The 23,854-nt window shown below is 35.1% G+C and overlaps 1 protein-coding gene and 1 long non-coding RNA gene across 10 annotated transcripts in view; both read right to left on the reverse strand.

The window, feature by feature from the left end:
* LOC128671834 (uncharacterized) overlaps positions 1 to 19,089 on the reverse strand; it is a 118,234-nt gene extending 99,145 nt beyond the window's left edge. The window contains exon 1 of the long non-coding RNA XR_008404881.2: positions 18,780 to 19,089. This is a non-coding gene — a long non-coding RNA (uncharacterized LOC128671834). The remainder of the gene's footprint in view (positions 1 to 18,779) is intronic.
* Positions 1 to 23,854, reverse strand: part of Tomosyn (tomosyn) — a 214,073-nt gene that overhangs the window by 169,723 nt on the left and 20,496 nt on the right. The window lies entirely within an intron of this gene.

Genomic DNA, 23,854 nt, shown 5'->3' on the forward strand with positions numbered 1-23,854 from the left:
GTCTTATCGCGATGTACGGTTTCCACCAATAAATCATGTGATTTCTGAGGGAGGTTTTAAGTGAAACTGGGACGGGCCGCTAGTTAAAAACAAACAACAAAAATAAACCACAATGTCAATAAACAAACTCATAAAAGCGGGAAAAATATCGGCAAACTGCAGCGGAATTCACGCGAATAGCGTCGTATAACTTCCGCGCACTTACACCTATAAACCAGTCGGGACAGACAATAAAACAGACAAAGAATGCAGTTTATGCACAATGCACTTTACCGAACATATTTTTGGGAGAATTGAAGATCAAATAATGCGGAAAATCAGATGTCAATAATATAGCAGTCCTATAATTCTTATTGGTCTTTAGTAATATGATTCGCCGAGTCGGCACGCTAAGAAAAAGGGCCTATTCATATCCAAACTTGCTTTTCCCGCAGCTTCGCCCGCGTAAATTCCCACGGGAACATATATTTTTACGGGATGAAAGGTACCCTATGTCTTTCTCCATACTTCAAACTACATATATGTACGCAAAATTTTAAGAAGATTGATTTAGTGGATAGAGCTTGAAGAGGGGTAACAAACAAGCGTATTTTGGCATTTATAATATCAGTTAGGATTAGAAATAGGATGTATCTTTTCTAATGAGTTTTCTTGTACTCAATTTTTCAGGATTAAGATTAGAAGTATTGATAAGGATCCGGTGATCGAAATTGGAAACTTTCAAAATCCATTTTGAAATAGAGATCGTATGCTCGCATCATTATTACATTCGAGAGGAGATCAACCTACCCGAATTCATTGTGAATTACACCTTACTGCAAGCTAGTAGTTTGTAACTTCGGTAAATTTTTTTAAATTTAGAATATGACGTGAAAAAGTGCATCTGAAATTCTAATTTCTGAATAAATGATATGATTTTGATTTTATGACATAGAGATCCGTGTACCTGACAGGAGGTTGACTGTCCTCTATTGAGGCAATTTGATGGAAAGCTTTTTATTTAATCAGAAATATTATTAATTGGCTGGCATTTTTGTAAATATATGTATATATTTTTTACCCCTTTATTTTTAAGTAATTTGTTAATTGAATTACTTAATTTTTTTTTAAGTTAGTCGCTGTGTAATATATATATTTTGTACCATATCTGACCAGCCATCGTGGCCACACGTTGGCAATATCCGCTAACTAGTTCCGAGCTCATTTTCATATCTTTGCGACGGAATAAATGGAACAAAGGCATTGTTTGTTCCTTCGGGAGATATTCCTTATTTCTGCATGCCGGCTTCCAGCAAATAAACAGCACAATGCGCCTGCGCCTGAAGATCTAAAGAATTAAATTTCACTCTGATAAAACTATGTTCAAATTTATTTATTTCGTTTTATTAGTTTAACTAGCAAATTCAAAAATCTTTTTGACGACCTCCGTGGCCTTATGGTCATCATGCCGGACTGCTACGCTGGAGGTCCCGGGTTCGATCCCCGGTCAGGTCAACATGGAAAATGATATTTTTCAGATCGACCTGGGGTCTTGGATGTTTAAATATTTATGTATATATTATACAATATAATATCGTTGAGATAGTATCCCATAACACAAGTTACAAACTTACGTTGGGGCTAGCTTAATCTGTATGATTTGTTACTATATATTTATATTTATTTATTTACCGACTAACTTTCGCCCACGTGAATTTCCCACGGGAACATTTATTTTTCCGCATGAAAGGTCCTTCTCCGTACTTTAAACTACATGTATGCAAATTTTCAAGAAGAGAATTTGTACCAAAGAAAATAATTTTTAAACATAAAAATATTAATACCGTAAATAATTTTATTCTTGACAGCCACCCCTATAAATAGCAACCCTCAAGAGCAGAACAAAGCCCTACGAATTATTAGATTAGGCCGTAATTGAACTAGACTAGCGGTGTTAATACATTATTTATAGTGCGGTTACCATTACCGATACGACGCTATCTGAAGGTCTTATTACCCTATACGATATAAGTGGTGCTATGTTACTGAGCTACGAATTGTTTATTTATTTAACAATATTACAACGCCGCGGCTGCGATGTCGTTACCATTTCACAAATAATAAATACAAAAATCAATTTTATTGTCAGACTTTATGAAATAATGGATGACCTAACGGAATGACGCAAATACGCGTTTTTCTTTCTTGCATGCGTAAAACGAAAATTATAATAATGTCGGTTGTTTTGTCTGTCTAGAAGGACTCACAAAACAAATTTCGACAACTCTCAGTAAATCTCACCGGGATGAGGGCAGAAAATTTAAAAAAACAATGCTTAATTCATATCACAAAACTACCACTAAACCAAATCGTCGACGGATCGATGCAAAGCGATCACATACAACACGGCCACACTACACGGTGCGCTGACGCCTCGCTGATCCCTTAACAGCCCTGTCTATCGGCATTTCGTCACTCGTGATCGCTGTGATGAGAACAAACAGCTACCCTATTTGCTTTGCTCATCCATGCTCAATGTAAATGCTGGTTCAGCTGTGTTGGGTTGGTGTATGGGTTTTTTACTGTGATCACGTCTCAATGACTGATTCTAGCCACATGCGTTTAATGAAAATTCTGATGCACGTGGCGTGTGGTTCCGCTTTAGAGGACCACTACATTTGGCGAACGTGACCGTCGTATGAGGCGAGTAAGGGACACACGCACACAGACAGCTTTGGCAGGTGATAGAATAATAATAGCATCACCAAGAAGTATTGACGACGGTAAAAGGCAGTCAAATTTTCAAAATTTAATTTTTTTCGATGAACCCAAGCTTCGGTCACAGCTTTCTTCGCTGACACTTGAATATTCAAAATAACATTACAATTTCCATATATGTGAAAACTTATTTAATACCTCGTTTCATTATTCAGCTTTCATGTGCCGAGCTTGAAAGCTCGTTCCAATACATACTCAATTCAAACAACTTTAGTACAAACTAAACACTAACGAAGGACCAGGTTTCAAACGTTGTCAAAGTTTTGATTTTAATCGAGCACCAATATACTGTTTTAAAGTGCTTATATAGCTAACATTTTAAAAGGGTTAGTCGCACAATGTACACTTTGCAAAATGGGAAACGAATGCTTGAGCATTTGCGCAAAATGTGCACTTCCGAAACTTTTTAACAGTTTTCAAAATGAAGTTTGTCTTATACCGTTTGTAAACAGCTCCACACTGATAAACACGTGAGACTATACAACTGTATATTGATGTTTATATAATTTCAGAGAAAAACATAGTCATTTCTAAGAATTATGTGATCGAAGAGAAATTATAAGGAATGATTACATAAACAATTCCTTTTTTTAGCTTAGTTAGTTTACCTAACTTATTTTTAAGAGATTTCAGATATAGTGTTTTATAGACTTTATATGCGCGGTTGGAATAGAATACTTAATATTGAATATTAAGATCTCGATCTAATTGGTTCTAATCTAGATACCCTAATTTTTATGTTAAGTATTTCTATCTTCAAAAGCAATAGCCAAATAATAGAATTAATGTATCGATATGAGTGTGAGCGGAGCCCCAAAGTGCAGCATTTGCAACATCTGATCTTTTATCCTATTCTTTTATGTAAATTGTCCCCACGAGAGCGAATTAAGTTCTAGTCGCAACCAATAAGTAAGTACTTGAAATAAATAAGTAACGTTACTATTTTATGGCTCACAATATCGATTAATTTTTATGTAGTATTCTCATCTCGTCTCGGCCTTAACAATTCGCAGGGTCTGTTGATTGTCGTATTTTCGTACATTTTGCGATATTCTGTACAATTTGCGTCTCACACCGCAGAGAATTCGAGGGTAGACATTAATATTCAACAGCATTATAAGCTACTTTAATGTAAACGGCTTACAGGCCCTAGATGTTATGTTTTGTTATGAATACACAATATTTACTGAATTGAATGCCGCGGGAAAGCTGACTTGGATATTTATTTAATCTGCTTAACGATGCCCTTGAAGATGTACTGGCGGTCGACTGATGGCGATACGTTTGTCGTCTGTTACATTTCTCTTTGCCACATCTTGCCGAACGCACTCCACCCATCTCTTCTTCAGTCTTCGTCTATTTCTTCTCCCACTCTATTTCATAACCTTGTACCCTTTTTACAGCGTTATTTACCTTTTATATAGACACTTTCATGTCTATAATAAATGTAACCACTAAGTGAAGATTTTAACATGTTAAACGTGAATATTTTGTGTTTATCTTGTTGTTGCGCCTAAATAAATAAACCTTCACGCGAGAGATTCAACACTGCCTATAAAGTTTAACCCTTCAACGCTTTACCGTAATGGGGCGTCGCGTAGACGCGCGAGTTTCAATTTCGCCGGCTATGAGTTTTTATCATTAACGAGGAATGCTCGTGCCCCGGGTCTTCGTGACGATATGAGGGAATGGGCATTCTTAAGGGTGATTCATACGTGTCGAAGATATACCGTATATGATGGCGACAACTTAGGACGAGACGAGACTATAGATAGAGAAAATGATAGGAAGGGATGATGATGAGATGAGTCATAAATTGCGTTTAGTCCGGGGTCAGATCTTAATAATAAATAAGTACCTAAATTAAGACGCCTAAAGGAATTACTATTATGATAGTTTCATTATTGAAAGTGGTCAATGAGATGGATTTAGACACACGTATGACCGGCTGCCTGGGAATCACTATCGAAGGCAAGTCGAGCGCCTAGCCGAATAAAATTTTCTTTAATTTTGACTCGAATTCGACTTTACTATTTACATTTCACCGCCGAGTCGATTCGCAGTAAGTAGCAGCTAACCAATCACAGTGCGCCATTGAGACGCAACGACAACAACACCGCAATGTGATTGGTTCGCTGCGACTCGATAATGAGAAGTGAAACGCGAACCCGTACTTTGCCCTCTGATGTAAACGCACATTTGCCAACGCTACATCCGCGTACGTGTGCCCTTAATTTTAATGTTGTCATATCAAAAATAATGGCACACCGCATTACGGTGTAATATCCGCCAGCTGTGCACGGCCCTTGATCTTGTCTCGCAAGGGCGGAATTGCCTACTAAACTCAACACGAAGATACAAAGGAAAGAATCGTAAAATTATAAACGGTTCGTAAGTTAGCGCAAACGAACGAACTAACGAACAAACAAACAAAAAGTGTATTTTTTGCCCCAAGTGGAATTGCGGATCTCGCTCGCTCGGTCAAATATTTATTCATGTTTATTATATGTATATACATATACCACATGATTGACCTGGTAATATTTATGTATTTTATGTGCCACACCCGCCCGTGACTCGTGACTCATTCGCGGTAGGTCCATTGGAAATCAGCGTTGAATTTACTGATGTTACTGCAACATATGCTATTTGCCGAAATGAACCCGCGGCACGACGTGACTACTCTGCTTACACAATTGTATTTACTTGTATGATAAAATTTTTGTTACTTACATGTTTGTTATCATTATTTTGTGTTGTGATGTTGAATTTTTGGCAATAAATGTTCATTCATTCATTCAAAATTCTTATTTTATAAAATACACATTCTGAAAAACGTCTTTGTTTCCCGAGTGGGAGGCTTGTAATGACCACACAAGTCCGATGACCGATCGAATTCACATAGGGACTAACTTAATATCTGTGATTTGTTCTTATCATTTTATTCAGACCTAGCAAGAGTCCCACTGCTGGGCAAAGGCTTCCCGTCAATTCTGTCCCACCGGACTGTATAACAGCTTTCCAATTTTTGCGGAACCTGCTGAAATTGATCAAGTCATCGGGTTCCTAACTAATCCGATCTTTGCCTATTTATTGGGGCCAATGATATTACCTGACAAAGAATCAACTATGGCATTAGGTGCACCAGTTATTGACTTTTCAAAATAAATAAATTGATATTTTTATTTATTGGAATGCGTCTGTTTGATCATGTGAACATTTGATCTGAACTCCGCATCACCTGGATCATAAAAGTAAAGTAAACAAAATTATTATTACGAAGACTTTACAAAGTAAATATAAAGGTGGTGCCGCTTCTAAAGGAAGCTTCGAAACCCAATACCAAACAAAACTGATAAAGGTTAATGTACATTCGCCTCTAAACAAGTAAAAGTTTGCATCCACTGGGAGCATTAACCCAAATACCCTTGTTGAAGGATCCGCATCTCTTTACGATTCGACATACCCCTAGCTCGAATATAATAAATCGAAATCACAGAATAAGCAACGTACAGAATGGTGAACACACACCAGGCGAAATCGAACCTTATCAGCGTAGCACGAGCGATGATTTTCAGATAGATTTGCAGGTTCGTAACTCATTTAACTATAGCTATCAGCCCCTACGAAGAGTATCTACGGGCTACTCGACCAAACTTATAGAGAAAACGTTTTTCTACACCTAAATTAATATTTAAATACTACTGAAAATCATTAATATCGAATAATTTTGAGCTTAATTATTTTTAGTATGTAATTTACACCATAAAAGACCGGGTATATAGGTTTTTCTTTTCTCAAAATTTCTGACAGTTTCATTGGCACACGAAAATTTAATTATTTTTGTGATTAGAATTTCGTCGAAGTATATAAGTAAGCATACCATTTCTAATATATAAACATTTTTAATATAAATCAACAAACCTAATTAATACATAGACTATAGTGACACACAACCTGCACACTGGTTGACAGCTCACTAGTATCTGAAATCCTCATGCCAAATGCCTTTAGCAGACTTGAATAAAAACTCACACCAGTGTTAGCATATATCATACTCGAAAAGAAAGTGACACCAAAATCATAGAGATTATTAGTGATGAACGACGCAAGCGCTCGCGCCGCCACTTCGAAGTTCGCTGTGATACTTAGATCATTTGATATGATCAAACGAATTGACACAAACAAGATGCGATTCACTCTTGGTCTCGTTCTAAGGATTTGCGGATGTTTATATGTTACATGGAATGGATTTTGTGTTATCTCCGAGGCAAAAGATTGGGTTTAGTTGGAGAAACGGATCGGCAAGACGCATGAGATCTTATTGTACATACAAAAAAGATATCTTGTTTGGAATTGTTCATTCGGCTCTTCACTATCACTACATAGTATAAAACAAAGACGCTTCCCACTGTCTGTCCCTATGTATGCTTAGATCTTTAAAACTACGCCAAATACGCAAAATTTTGATGCGGGTTTTTTAAACAGATAGTTTGATTCCTGAGAAAGGTTTAGATGTATAATTTATTATGGTTTTACCCGAATTTTTCATAAAATAATATGGTACAAAAACAAGATGGTACAAAGGACGCACTTAATGCTAAAAGCATTCTCTAAAACTCGTTTCTTCCTATTGTTAAATTTAATAGCTCTATAGAAGTAAATCTTTTGACCTGTCCGACAAATTTATAAATCTGTAAATCACATTAACTTCTTAAAAATACTACTAAGGCCAAACCCTTCACTGTTAAAACCTTCACACATAATTTTAAATATTAAATTGATTTTTTAATGCTAACCTAATAGCATTTCGGAAATCCTAAACCGACGCCTTAAGTGAAAAGTATAATTCATGCGAGCGAAGCCACGGGAAATGGATAGTATATAATAAAATCAAGGGAAAATGATTTTCCTTTCCTGAGTGGGCACTTCCAGCACTCGAGAGGCTGTTTCACTTTTATTTACCTCGTAGAGCTTAATTAAAATTAATGCAAATGAAAGATAAGGCGATCTAAATCTCCATCAAAAAACCCTATTTTATAATAATTTATTGATCACTATTGCATATGTGTTAAATATCTTAATACTACTTATATACAAAGTAATATTATGACCAAGGGTCGTTATTATGTGGAACGAAACACACATACAATGAGTTTCTTGGCCGTACTAAAGTGTTTGCCGTCGCCTCCTCCATTTTGTCAAAAAAAATCTATAAATCGGATCACAAGATTTACAAAATTCTGTACAATTTTTAATTTGCACGGGCGAAAGCTTACTTTGAATATTTCTGGATAATTAACATAATTTTTAATTAACAAAGTTTACATCATCAACCATCTCGAGTTTAGAAGGTAAATTGGACCAAAGAATATAAATAACGTCAAATTGAATTTGCCCCGTCCGTTGCTTTATTTGATAAACGTAGCAAACACGATGGCCGTTATTAAATTTAAAATATTTTCTAATTCAAATCATTTATTTAGAAATTACACCGCCACAGGCCAATTTTTCACGCCATTTTTTATATTATACAGTAATTTCTCAAAAAGCTACACTACCGATAAGCGAAAGAAACTCATTCAAAGTGTTGAAATTATAAACTATTTATTTATAAATTTATACATACACAACATAACGGTGTAATTATAAAACCTATAAATAGGAAATGTCTTCTAGTGAAAGAAAATTAAAAAGAGGCATTGACGTGTTCTAAAGTACATGCAAACTGACAATCCCTATCCCTACATATTATAAAACAAAGTCCTCTAACGCGTCTGTCTGTTCGCGATAAACTCAAAGCGAAGCCGGGACGGGTCACTAGTAATATATAAATGTTTCAGTATACTTTTCAAAAAATCAAATCCAAACCAAAAAAACAGTTCCCGTATCAATATTCTCTGCGACGATAAATCCCACGTCACATACACAAACGCACACAGATAAAACAATTCAAAACTCGGTTACTGATAAAATAGAAAACAATTTGCAATACTTCCTAAAAATGCTTTTACAGTGCTGATACTCGAGTCATAGGGGCTAACATTGTCTACTTTCATATTGAGATAAAAGGAATTTCTAGCTGTTCATTTAATTCTACGACAGAATGTGTCATGAGAATGTCTCGTGCTGTGCTATTTTAGAGAGAAAAATGCATTATACTTTAGAGACTAGATAAAATGTTTTGTGTCATACCACAGAGACAGACATTTTAGATAATTACGGACTATTTACAGTATGTTACGTTGTGAAATAAACCTATAATATTTCGCATTATAATATTATAAATGCGAAAGTTTGTTACCTCTTCACGCATTATCTACTGGGCTGATTGTTATGAAATTTGGTACACGGGTAGAAAATAACCTGGAATAACATATAGGATACGTTTTATTCCGAAATTCCCACGGCAGCGAAGCCCCGGGGCGCATCTAGTGGTCTATAATTCTACTATATTTGCACTTTTGATTTGTGGAATTTAAACAGTCTGCTACACTTGTGGGTTATTCTGGTCGATATTTCGGGATTTTTATAGCCTTTAAAAGAATTCCGAAATACCACTCCTTTCAAGTCGTATTTCCTCATGGCTGTGTAATGAAACACACACAACAACTTTCTTGGCACTATTAATGTTGTGGTTTGCCTTCTCCAATTTACACACAAGGTAATAATCAGCCAGTGCGCAGGTTTCCTCACTATGTTTTCCTTCACAGGGCGTATAGTTTTTTTGGTTCGCCAAGACCTGGCTGGACATTTTAAGGCTCAATAACCTCACTAAATAAGCCTAACCTAACAATCTTATGGCACCATCGCATGTCAACTGCCACTCACAGGGTTTCCGTTTCCGGCAGATAGCGGTTGATTTGACGGGAATTCCTAGTTTGATGGCAAAATAAATTTATCGCCCCATACTATCACCAGAAGTGATGATAACACTAATATTACCGATAACCTTAAGAGTTCTTGCAATTAGAGAATACAATTTTAGATTTTTTTCAGACGCATATGAAGAAGCGGCGCAATAAACTTCACCGCTACCCTTTCTCAAAGACGTCACTTAACAAATGTACCTAAGTCTTATATTATTTAATTACTCGTAAAATAGTTATGTGTGCTCTAAGCGGAATAGCTGAGAGCCATTCGAATCTGTGCACTGAAACACCTCATAAACTTAAGACCCGAGTCGGAACTTTGACATAATAGTACCAAGTATTTTTTTTAATACAAAGTAACCATGAAAACAGGCTAAATCTTAAAAAAAATAGATTTTTTATGACCATTTGAAAGGTTTCCATGACAAATATAAAAATATTTTCTTAAAGTTATAAAATACATATAATTTATTTATAAAAATCGAGAATATATTGTTGAAAACCCTCGATAGATGGCGCTGACCCTAAATAAAACGCGCTATGGTTTGTCACGAAACTATTCTATAAGATCCCACAAAGATTGCGATAAAGCATCAAACTTGTAAGTCAATACGATTTATTTATTTTTGCAATACCAGTTAAATACCGATGGGTATTATCTGGATAAAATATATAATGGTTATGTTTTCGTGTGTAATTTTATTTTATTTTTTAATTTTCTATGCGATAATAACGGATTTACATGGGTAAATCCGTAAAAAACATGGGTAAAGAACATGGGTTCTTTCTACTATGATCACAGTGGCAATGGCGATAAAAATTTTCACTCGCATTCAGCGACTGAAGGGCGTCAATCAAGAAACCCAATGGGGTTTAAATTTATGTATATTTTGAGTATGCAACAAAAGTTGCTACAGAACAAACAAAACATGTGAAATATCATTAAAAATCCAGTCAACAGCTTCTCAAAATAAATGCTTTACAAAAAACACATCTTAAATGTTACACATTTATATAGAACTAGCTTTATGCCCGCGGCTTCGCCCGCGTACATTTTTCCGGGACGAAAGGTACTCTATGTCCTTCTCCATACTTCCAACCTCATGTATCTGTGATCTCGTATTTAGCAGTCAATCTCAACATAAATATCCTAAAATCTACATGAAACCCCATCCCTATTCGCTTCCACATGTTGGCATTGCTAAGGTATTAGAATTCTAATATAATTCGGCTACTGAACAATCCATCAAGCCCACGTCACATGCGACTAGGCAACCTTGGGAGAAATAGAAAAGGATTTATTTCTAAACTAGAATTTCCAATATGTAGAAAATCCCGCTTAGAATTTCTTTTGGTCAGGTCTTTGAATTTCTTTGTTCACAAATTGTTAATTAACGACATATGTTATTCTTCTAGGGGTGAGTTGCACCAGTCAACTTTGACGTTGACTTTGACCGGCGCGCCTCTGAAGTTTAGTTAGACAAAATTGCGTACTTTGCGTTTTTCTGCGCAGGTTAAAGTTAACGTCAAAGTTGACTGGTGCAATACACTCTTAGCGTGTCGACTTGGCTAAATTTGTGAAGAAGACCAATACGACGCCACTGATAGATCATATCAAGGATACAGGCATGCGGTCTACCTGATGGGAAGTGGTCACCGCAGCCTGTGAGCATCTTTTGGCTAAGATGTATTCATTCATTAGAAAGAGAATAGATGAATTATTTTTATTGCATAAAATGTGGGACTTTTACCTGTCAAGGCTTTTAATTCCTTAGGCGCCTCATACGACGCCAACCCTAATGGATATGGAATGGTCCTAAACTCGGGACGACACGCGAAAATTTAATGTTTTTTTTTTCAATATTCGTTCTCTCCAAAACATTTCCATTCGTTCGTAGTGAATGTAGTGGCGGTAGTAATTACACAATGAAAAGTTGGCCAATTATGGGTCAACGGTTGAGGAAGAAACCGGGAAAACGCTGAGAGAGAGAGAGAGAGAGAGAAGAGACAATTTCTTAACACTATGTAATTGGTCAGTCTATGTAGGTCGCCAGCAGTAGGAGTGGGTGCGTCGTGCCCAATCACGTCGGTCGTTTATCCACGGCCTTGCGTGTGCAGGCTACAGGCGACAGCGGATTACAATTTTCGTTCTTAAAGTTTTCTTCAGCCAACACGTTTTGTATTGATGACACCAACGTCATTCTTCGTCGTCGTCATTATGAAAACCTAAATATATAATGTACATTATCATGGAAGCAGATTTATCATATAAACAAATAAATATTTTCCTACTAGAATATGTACATCTAAATTCAAATTCAAATCATTCAGAAATTAGACCTTCACAGGCACTTTTTCTCGTCAATCTTTATATTTATAGTTATTTCTTACAAGCTACAAACTACTGCATCAAAGGTAACCTGCATCGTCTCCGCGGGCTGAGAATAATTTAGTCCATAATTTTATGTGCTAGCATAAAATTGATTGCGTATTTTATCACCGAAATATCCCGTATTCTATAATATACTATATGACATCACAAAGTTCAACACATTCAAATCACATATTAGGCATACATTAGCTAAATGGCGAACATATTGCTTTCATTTTATGTTCAAATAGTTTTGTCCAGATAGATGTGGTCACCCATTCAAATATACAAATTGTAAACAAAGTCACTTCCCGCTGTATGTAGGTATGTACAGCGATATATAGATAGGGGATCTATGTTAATTTTTTAAAACTACGCAATTGGTTTTGATGCGATCTTTTAATAGATATCAGTGTGATTCAAAAGGTTTAGGTGTTATAATTTATTATGATTTATTCTTTGAAAATATGTCTGAAAATAAATTCTTTGAAATTCAAGAAAATAAGAAAAAAATATATCAAAGTGCCCGCGCTCAACAACATTGGCAACTTGTTGGCAAAAGTTGCAGTTCTGGACGATTCAGATTTACATTCGCTGGTAAAACAGAAAATACAGGTAATTTTGCCATTTAATAAATCGCTTATGAGTTGTGTCATACATAGTGGCGTCACCTTAGGACGCCTAGATGACTCAACGCGAAACTTATGCGACTGGTGACTGCATGAATATGTAATATAATAATAATATATACCAGTTATAAATACGATGATGTTCTTTATTATTAAATGATTTTATTTAGTTTTTTTTAATGCTAGCAATAGGGATCATTCTATGCTAAGCTCGTTTTAAAAAAATGTAACGTCTTGTAGCCGATTCTGGGATCGAACGGGAATTGAACCCACGCCGCTGTCATCCGGGACAGTGCTCCTTACTGTACAGTCGGCTACATGACGAACATGTATATGTTCTTCGTGTTCTGATCCCCGAAACCAAGCGGAATGGAATAACCTAATTTCTCGCGGGAAAAGCCGCGGGCGAACGCAGAACGTACACGAAACGCCACTTACTTGCTTGTCATGTTCTTTTTGTTCGGTTATAATATAACCAACCATATTGTAACATACAATCGATATGACAGAGTATCACAAATAAAATCACATAAATAATATTCTCCAATAGAACCTGAATGTTCAAAATTTTAGTTTAAGCGGACCGTCCTTGAGGCGTCACAACAGAGAAAGTAACCAATGATCTCAGTGAGAGAGAGATAGCTATAGAAATTAAACTCACATTTTAACTTAATAAGCCCTTTAAATTCCTAAAGAATCTTAAGCAAATTTTATAACTGTCAATTACAACAATACCCAGAGGACGTGAATTTGAACGATTGATTTATTAATAAGCCTTAGAAATGATCCCTTGAACATTCCTTATTAAATGACTGAGTTTGTGGACCCTTAAGACCTTAGTGATTTATTCCATTCTAAGGGACGATAATAAAATATGGTGATAACACTGATAACATAAAATGTTGCGGTGATGTTTGTTGCGCCGCTTCTTCACCTGCGCTTTCAAAGTCAGCAGTAGATATTTTTAACGTCAATAAGTGATAATTATATATAAACCCTTAGTTCAATTAACAATTTGGAATTTAAAAGGCCAATGTCAACGGAATGTGTAGTGCGATACATATTCTTACGTATTGGCTTAGGAATATCACATAATTTACTTACCTGAAAATAACTTTAACTATTCGAGGCGAATTTCAAAAGGAAACAGAGTAAACTCCAGAAAATCACATAAACGATGGCCTATATCCAATAGTAGTCCGTATTCATAACTATAATAAATTCCGATTGCTCGATAAATGGAGACAATATCAATCGCCTTCGAACACAATAGCTGCGCCCAATTTGATAGATTCACGTACAAAGCGCTATCGTAATGACCCATTTAATGCTGACCGGACAGTGGCATAGCTGTGATATTTCCATGAACATCACAAGAGACATACATTTTGTGTATTTATATTCAACGTGTGAAATAACTAAAGGGCGCAAAGGGATAAAAACAATGATAACTGATAGCCAGCAACAGCATTCCTAAAAAGAATTTAAAAACTTTCAACATAATTGACGACCTCGGTGGCGAAGTGGTAAAGACCTTGCCACTGAACCGAGAGGTCCCGGGTTCGATCCCCGATCGGGTCAAGATGGAAAATGATCTTTGTTATAGAATATAGTATCGTTGAGTTAGTATACCATAAACACAAGTCTCGAACTTAGTTTGGGGCTAGCTCAATCTGTGTAATTTGTCCTAATATATGTATATATTTCATGTATAATTCACTGCCAAGCGGTCGATCGCATAATAACACCAGAATTTTGATTTTGATTTTGCTTATTATATGCTTATTATTATTATATATGTTTTATTTTTTAAGCGGATAACTACAACTTTACAAATTCGATTATTCATTATTAGTAATACTCTGCATTTGATCGAATACCTTCCACAAGTCGAAGATTTTGTAGTTTTGGACATTCAAATGCTGTCTAAACTGTACTAATGAGAACATAACGATGTGACGTTGATGAGTTTATTCTTTAACTATTTTTACAATAGAAAATAGTCTCCACAAAAAATCACATTAAAATCTTTTTACAGCACACTTTCACATGTTATGATATTACTGTAGTATATTCATTCTTTACCAATGTCTAAGGGCTCACTCTGTGTTCTCTATCCTGATAACAGCTCCAGGGCTGCAGCCTGATTAGTATTCATTATTCATCGTCCACTGCGCGTTGGTCACATTTATGTGATTGACGACGGTCAATGCGCGCGGTAATGGATGTTATCAGATCGCGAGATAGATATCAATTTGTGCCTATTTGTGCCAATGGCCTGACACCATTTGACACTGGTGCAACTGAGTCTTGCTTGCCTCAGATAATTGTACGAATAGCAAGCGAATATTTGAATAATCAATATTTTCATTTATAAACATGCAGTGTTGTGATAACATTGGGGCGTTTAAATTTACATGTGTTTATGTAAACAATGTAACTATACCTAATGTATAATAGCTTGTATGTTGTTAAAAACTGCTGATCTTAGAAACTTCAAATTACATATTTTATTTTCTGCATACACAATATAGGGGTAAAAATCGACGTTCAGAATACTATGAAACAAAATGAAGTTTTCACTGATGTTTAGACAATTTATCAACGAATGTTAAAAAAACACATACAAAACAGTCTATTAGACCATGCGAAGTTGGGCTCGGTCGCTAATATACGTATATATTTTGAAACAAATAGTCGCAAAAGAAAAAAATGCGTGTAATCACAGCTTTACGCAATACGAACCTATTGACAAATAGAAAAACATACAGAAAGTACCGCAGCGTCCGTAATATCCACTGCTCAATATTCTGTGAGCGCGCGGGAAAACAATTACTGTTGCAAATTCCGCGACCGGGCACCAGGGGGCGCCCTGGTCACTGGCTGTGATATTTCTTGGAATGGAGTAAAAGCTGGTTTGGCCCTAATATCATTGCCTACTGTTTGCTATTTTGTATAGTAAATACAGAAATTTGGTAGCGGGTTTTCCACGCAAATAGCTATTCTGAAAGAATTCTAGGTAACAAGTTCTCATTTTCTACCTACATAAGAAGAATGTTTAGCTCAAATTGAAGTCGATTTATCGTAACGTTATTTAGGTTACAAAAAACCATCTTCAATATTTTTGTTACGGAATACCATACCTATACTAACACACACGGGCAGTAGATTGTCTGAAAATAAATACAAATAATTACAACACAAGCTGTTAAAGAATTAAATGCTTTAATTACTTTCTCAGTGCTCTCCTTTATTTCATTTATGGATCCTAATAATCGGATCCTGAACAATCAACAAACTAACATTAAAAACTTAACTTTTACTTTATTATTCTATTTCTTGAACATAAAACAAATTATCCCATAATATGAAATTAATATTATATAATACTAATTTTTACAGGAGTCCCATTCCTGCCCTGTCAAAGTCAAATCTTGCAAATTAACGAATTTTTTTTTTATCAAAAAGGTAACGCAAACCTGCCAGCGACAAATTGATATTTTAAATTATGGCTGATGATCAAAGAAACGTTTTAATGTGTTTAGATATTTAAGATTTAATATTAATGTCTAAAAATATCATTATTGGAAATTTTATGAAATGATGCATACTTCAATTAATATGCCAATTATGCCAAACATGTATTGCACAACCTGCTGTTATGATATCATATATTAAGGAAGCAATTACCATCTGTAATTAAAAAAAAATATGTTATTACGTCTTTTCGTGTGAAGTGTGCAAAGGGTGAAAAATACAACCCTCAATTTTCTCACCACCGCAATCGAGCAACCAGAATCATAAAATGTATACTGTTAGATCACAGATCTATATCAATACAGAGCGGTCTAAACACTCAGATTGAATTGTTAGATCTACATTAGTATTCAGCAGCCATCACAGATTTATTGAGCGATTCTGAGTGAAAGAGAAGCATGAAGGTATTTTCATTATACATAATATTTATATAAATAGCTCTTAAAGTTTCCAAAATTAATTTATGAATATTTAAAGGAAAGCTAAAGGTTTATTTTACGAAATTAACATGTTTTTATCATCGAGTTGTATAAATATTTTGACAACAAGTCTTATTAGGGCTGTCTTGACTAATGAAGGAAGAATGAGAACCGCCACTTTTCTTTAAAACATGATTTCTTCTTCTATAACTAATTGATTATAATTATTTCGAGCGTGCAACATCACTATACATCTGTCTTGTCTATTAATACACCTATAGTTTATGGGATATGTCAAAAAAGCTACTCACATTGAGATGTATGGAATAGATTCCATAATCATAATCACTACATTTTATCTAAACTTTATAATTTTTATACATTCATAACATTAACAGTGACATTTTTGTATTGAATTTCTTACAACACCATTCATTATTAGCCGCATAAAATAAATGCTTTCAAAACGTACAAGTGACATTTTGACAAGTACACGGACACGATGGAACTAACCTACAAATTGGACCTTGACAGTTTTATTAGATCTGCCGTGTCACCTGACGAGGGTGGGACCGTTCGGGACATCATATCTCAGTAACCCCACCTCAGCATTGCTGAGTTTGTAACTTGGATTGGTCGGGATCAGAATATAGTCATAACAAGTATTATTTATATTATTATTTATATTAATTCCACTTAGAGCTCCTCTCTGAATAACATTTGATATTTACCAATAGTACATTGTATACTGCTATTTAGATAATAAATTATCTGTGAGATAAGAAATGAATAGATTCTAACGATATTCTGTATGTTGACCCCCGAGACTTTAGTCGAGGGCCTCAAACACACGTGTTGTGAATCATACTTTCTTTCGAGTGATACATAGTGCTGTATATGGCATCTGCCTACGCGAATAAAAATAAATGAATATAAAATAAACAATTTCTAAAGCACAATTTTAACCAAGTAAGGGGAGAGACCTATGGCCAGCAGTGGGAAAATGAAATGTCCCCCGCGATATCGTATCGCGATATAATAGTTTTCGGTTGACTAATCAAAATCATCATCAATCATTTCCATAAAAATCGGCGAGCTAGGGTGAAAGGGTGACAGGCACAGTTTCCTATTTATATATTAGAATGGAAGACACCTGAACATGTGAAACTAAACCAAAGATTTCAAATACTCTTTCAGCGTCACATTGTAAAAAAAAACACGATGTTTTTCCTTTTCTAAAACAGGTTCCGAATTTCATTACAGACTGGCTAATCTTATCACTCTGCGGGCAAACAATTAGGTACTTTTAGGGCCGTCGGGCTACCTCCACGGTCATCCCAGGGTCACTCCAATTTGTTTCACCTTTTCAGCTAGTTAACCCGTGATCGACTCGCGTGTTTTATAAATTGTCAGTTACAGAAAGGCTTTGAAACTCGAAAGGGAGAATTATACCCTTCTTGTCCTTGGCAATATTCCGTTGCTGTTATTTTAACTTGTTTTGATATAACATTAGAAGCACATATTTTTTGCATATTAATTATGACATATTCAGGCTCGGTTGCACCAGTAAATTATAATGTTGATTTTAACCTGCGCACAACAACGCATAGCACGCATTTAAGAGTGTGTTCCCATTGCTCAGTCGCGCCTCCGTCATGTTGACATCCGTCGACGGATCAATGCAGAAGAATTGTATGAAGTTTTGACGTACGTAAACGTATGTCAGTGTCAAACCCTATAGAAAACAACGCAGCAACAACGAACTTCGTCGCAACGTACCACGACTGAGCAATGAGAACACGCGCTTAGTCTTATCGGCGGCGGCGCGCGGTTTAAAAATAACGTCGAAGTTGACTTCCTAAACTCCTTATCATATCCCACCCCAAAGAGTGTTCGTTCATTCGTTTTTTTTTTCTTTCGACGCTTTATCTATTTAACTGATCTTCTTCAATTTTGACATTTCTGTATTTAGAATACGGAGAAACATAATGTTTGTTGTTAATTGACCGAAAGAAGAAAGTTTTGTAGGAGCTATATTAAAGCGGGCGAATCCGCGGGCTAAATCTAGTAGAAAAAATGAAAATCCATTTTAAAACTATTATAGAAAGATACATTTCTTTTAATTAATAAAGGCAAAGTTAAAAAATTGCTACGAAAAAGATTATAATAAAATAAAAACATTTTTAAAACTTACATTGCACTGCCAACAGCATACACGCGCGGCGAACACAAAACACAAAGTAATAATGGCCGCCCCATTCCCTGTTATGATTTACTAAAATTAATTAACTCGGATAAAAACAAATTCGCGATAACAAGCGCGAAAGGCACTCGTTAAAAGGGTTCGGTGAATTATCAAAAGATTGAAATTACATTTATGAACGCATTTACTTACATTATAATATTTACTATGTCTATTTGCTTGTTACATACGTATATAATAATATATTTGACTATATCTGTCTCATCTGTACCAGGTTGACGCTGGTAACTTAACCTCTAACAACTGCCATAACGTGGCGAGTTGAGGACTTGCTCCTCCTTTTCACCTACTTGTATCTTTTGTTCTTCTCACGGTCTTCGGCATTAGTTATCAGACTATAGGCACGTATATCATCCTTGACGACATCAACCCAGCGCTTTAAGAGTTTCCCCTTTCTGTCAGGACCAGGTAGAAACGGCAATAGCGATAGTTATACCCTGCGCAATTTGCTGGTTTACGAAGACCTAGCAACTTAATTATCTGTACCTACCTAATAGTAATTGAGTTATATCGTATGAGCAATGCTAATAAAAAGGGGTAAAATCAAAAGGGATGAAATTGGATTCAGGGTTTGAATATCCAGGACGTCAAAAGTTAATTAACTTGTGTTACACGTGTACTAATTGGACGATACCTTTATTTATACTAAATAATATGATGTGCAAATACTTGTAAAAAAAAAATAATTTTAGAATAAATATGAGTGTGAAATAAGGCCTTTTTATTGGAACTGTACCATGGCCTTTCAATATTTTTATCGGAAAAATTAATGAACATATAAATGTAGTTACGATTTTGTACAATATATTCTAAATTTAATCATATTTTAAGTAAATAATAAAATATTTGGCATTCATTATTTATTCAGACTTCATAATGAAAAGCAATGAAAAAATATTGAATAGATAAATTTAAATTAATAAGTCAGTTACCACAATAGCTAAAGAATGAACTTCACAGGCGCTACGATATTCAGTAGCATCTTTGTATAATGCTACGACACGCGACATACATCATACATCGTAGCAACAAGAATTAAAATTAGGCAAAATTATTATATTTAATACATAATAAATAAATCAACTGCATCGGGCCCGCCTGAGCGGTCATCCCTCTGTCACATCCAGAGCCCTAACAGTGGGGATGTATAACGGCTGATGTAGAAAAAAGTTATAAATAAGAACAAAGTAATAACGTGTAATTTATTGGACAATTCGTAAAAACACGTTAGACATGCAACGCCCCTGCAAAACAAAAGGTGTTTCATATAAATTAATAAAGATACATGTTCTCCAACCGAGACATAACTTGACCACAACTTTGGTCGTTATAACTTGAGATTACTCTTTTGTGTCTTCGAATATCTTTTATGGTGGACTAGACGATGTTATTGCGCAAGTTTGTATGTTGTTAGATAATCCAAAAAAAGAAAATGCCCACCTGGTGGGAAGCGGTCACCGCAGCCTAAGGAAGCCTTGTCGACCCTGTATAATATTTTTCACGTCCTTTTTGAAGAACTTTTAAAAGTATTAGGTCATTACATTTTAATTTTTTTTTGCGAAAATATGTATATATATATTTGTTTCTGGATATAGGTCAAAAAATTTATCTCACTAATATTTTTTTAATATTTTTAGTTTACCGAACGTAACAAATTTAGTAAGTACATTATTAGATTTCAATACACAAGCATGGCTTACAATGAGAGAAAATTACAGTGGTACTATTCTTAATTACTATAAGACTAAGTTTCTTGTTCGCAGTAATTATGACTCTTTTCAAAACTCGTCTAGACGAAAATGGCGCAAAACTTTCCCTATAGTCTAGTCCCTTACTTAGACCATTATACCTAAATGCCACAAAACTTTTCTAAGCCACTAAGTCGAGTATTATACAGTTTATGTTATTTAGCGTTCGAATAACTTTCACTTAAGTAACAATTATGAAACTTGAATTGAAGCGTTCATTTGGATTCGACGACATGTCATAATTATAGGACATAGTTTGTTAGCCATTTTGTTAAATTTAATAGTGGTGCGACAATGCTACAAAATACACATGAAACAAATAAATCTTCATCTTTGTGGTAGTGAACTTATATATGGAAGGAAAATTCATATCCCATATTAAGTGAACAGTTGTATATTTGTTTCTAATTTTTTTATTATTAATAGGGCATAGTACGCAAAGCTCAGCGCAGATGGCACTACTGGTACAACTAAGGTACACAAACATTGCCAATGGATGCAAAAAGCGCCAATTTTCAATATTGTTGCAGATTTACGACCAAAAATACCTTCTACGCAATCGTGATGCGAGTTTAAATGAAAAAGGAAATATTTAGTGGATTATCCTGAAAATAATAACACTATTTTAGATTAGGTTCTGCATTATTTGGTCAACTGTGGTCATAAACTGATATAAACTTGATTTTGACTGAAGATCTTACCTGTATAAAGTCCACATTTTCATAAGTCTTCAAAGAAGCTCGGAATACTGAAGTATTCCGAGCTTCTTTTCAACCGTTTACTGGCTTGAAAATTTTACAGCGTGAGGCGTATCTCATAGTTTTCGAAATTTTATGTTATGGAAAACGATTTGTCCCAATATTTCGGCACCCGAACATGCTACAGTGTTGTATATTTTCACAAACAAATGCTTACACAATGAAAGGATTAAAAAAGTACTATAAAATAAACGTTTCAATCGATATAGCAAAAGGCAAGGCTTTTGTGTCCCTACATACAGAGCTGTGATTCTGGCGGGATAAATGTACAGTAATACTCCGTATTCAATACGAATAATCACTTGTCAGAGATACGTTATTTCTTACCTTTACTTAAAAAAACACAAAGAAACAAAACGCGCTCAAGGAATTCCATTTTCAACTTTGTTTTAAAATATCTTGTTGCTTCTACTGAAAAACACAACTGTCATTAATACACTACACAAATAGCCTGCAGGACTCTCCTACTAAAAATTCGCAAAGTTATTTTCTAAATTGAGTTGTAAGTATTTTTTAAGAAAGTTATATTATAGTTTTAGTCGATATTACTTGGTTAATCGACGTTATCTGTAAACCTCATTAATTTGTAAAACATTAAAGTTAGGGAGGCTACGGGGGTAACTATGTGAAAACCGTGAACAGGGCCGGCTGGCTTCCAGAATGTTCTGTGTCATATTTCATGAGTATATGATATATATGTAGGACGGGTAGGAAACTAGGAACGTATGTCTAACCAGATTGTCATTAATTCGTGTAGATACACTTTTGCACTACTTAGTATTATAAAGAGCAAGTTAAGGAGTAATCGAAAAAAGGTTGTAAATTAAATTTCTTAATAGATTTCATTAAAGCAATGTCTAATTCACAGGTTAATCATACGAATTAGACATATAGTAGACAAGTTACATCATTTTCCCGAATATTAGTAGATAAATTGAATATCTATGTGCATTTGATCATTATTTCGACATTAAAAAAACACATGCTTACCAAAAAAGCATAAGCTTCCATTCCGCTAGATCAATATCCTTGACAACACAATAAGGCCCACGGAAAACAAAAAGATGATAACAATTACGTGGGCACCTGCGTACCCGCAACAAATTACCAATCGTTAATCCTCGAATTAATAAAGTATATGCTATTACTTAGACTATAATAACCCCCGACCCCCCTCACGGCGATAATGGTAAGTGGTGCTTCGAGTTATGAGCATGGAATAATGACATCATTTTATTACGTATTTATGAGTAAGTTTACGGCGTATAAGGCAACATTGTGATTACACATCTGCTGGATTTAATACTTATTATTGGGATAACGGAAAGTGGGTTGATAAAGAATTATAATATCTTTATTTGCATTTGACGTTTACATGACATTTTGACATTGCCTTTTCACAACCTGCTGATAAAATATGACATTGTGTTCTAATTGATTAACTAACACCTAGATATATCTGTTATTTGCCAGTTAGCCCTAACCACCCTTTGTGAAAAGCATTTTTTGACTATATCTGTACGATATTTTACAAATAGCCTATCAGATATTTTATCAGCAAGCGGTAAAACTTCTGGGCTAGATTTGTTTGTCACTGAGCTAATGGTAAAATGCACCAATTATCTTTATCAGTTTCCATGACCTGGGATATAAAGAAAAATATGTGCTTTCCGGATTGCTACACTGGTCCCAGGTTCGATCCCTGGTCAGGTCAAGATGGAAAATGATTTTTTTCAGACCTGGCTCTTGGATGTTTATCTATTGCATATGTATAAACTAGTCGTTTGCCGCGAACTTGACTTCGTGAACACAATAAAAATCTATAATAAATTTCAATAAGTAGTAATCGTGGAAACGCTTAGGTGAGTGAGAGAGAGAGAGAGAGAGAGAGAGGCTCGGTTTCTAGATCTAATATATAAAATGTAAAAGAACAACCATCCAGAAGTAACCAACTCAGACACCAAGTTACAAGATCTTTGTCTAAGACAACGGAAACTCACCGCCAAAAGACTAATTGTCGGCAAGTTTGCGAGTTCGTTTGTTTGTTTACCGGCTTGTTTAATTGGCTAACTTAAATTAGCGTCGCGGCTCATATTTCAGAGGGCACCTCGTCCCAAAACTTCATTTTAATTACATATTTTCGTGAGAAAGGAGAGCTTGTTATGAATTACTCGCTTCGTGAAAATTTCAGGCGTCGAGGGTTGCAGAACACCTTTCGCCGATAGAAAGAAAGATCAATTTTATTTGCCAAAAACATGATGATTCGACTTTAAGGCAATATATGGTGAGTTAATTGTTAAAGCTTACTTGTTCTTCCTTATAATTTTAGAACGAACGTATTGCACAGATAAAATAGGATTATTTTTTTAATTAAATGTAGTAGTAGGTATATCAAAAATTCTATGGTTAATATGAACGTAAATCCAAATACAAGTTTTAGTTAAAATGTAAGGTCTGTAGTTAAATTAAAAGTTAGAATAGTTCAGACAAAATGTTCTAA

This window comes from Plodia interpunctella, chromosome 8 (assembly GCF_027563975.2).
Source record: "Plodia interpunctella isolate USDA-ARS_2022_Savannah chromosome 8, ilPloInte3.2, whole genome shotgun sequence".
NCBI classification, from domain to species: domain Eukaryota; kingdom Metazoa; phylum Arthropoda; class Insecta; order Lepidoptera; family Pyralidae; genus Plodia; species Plodia interpunctella.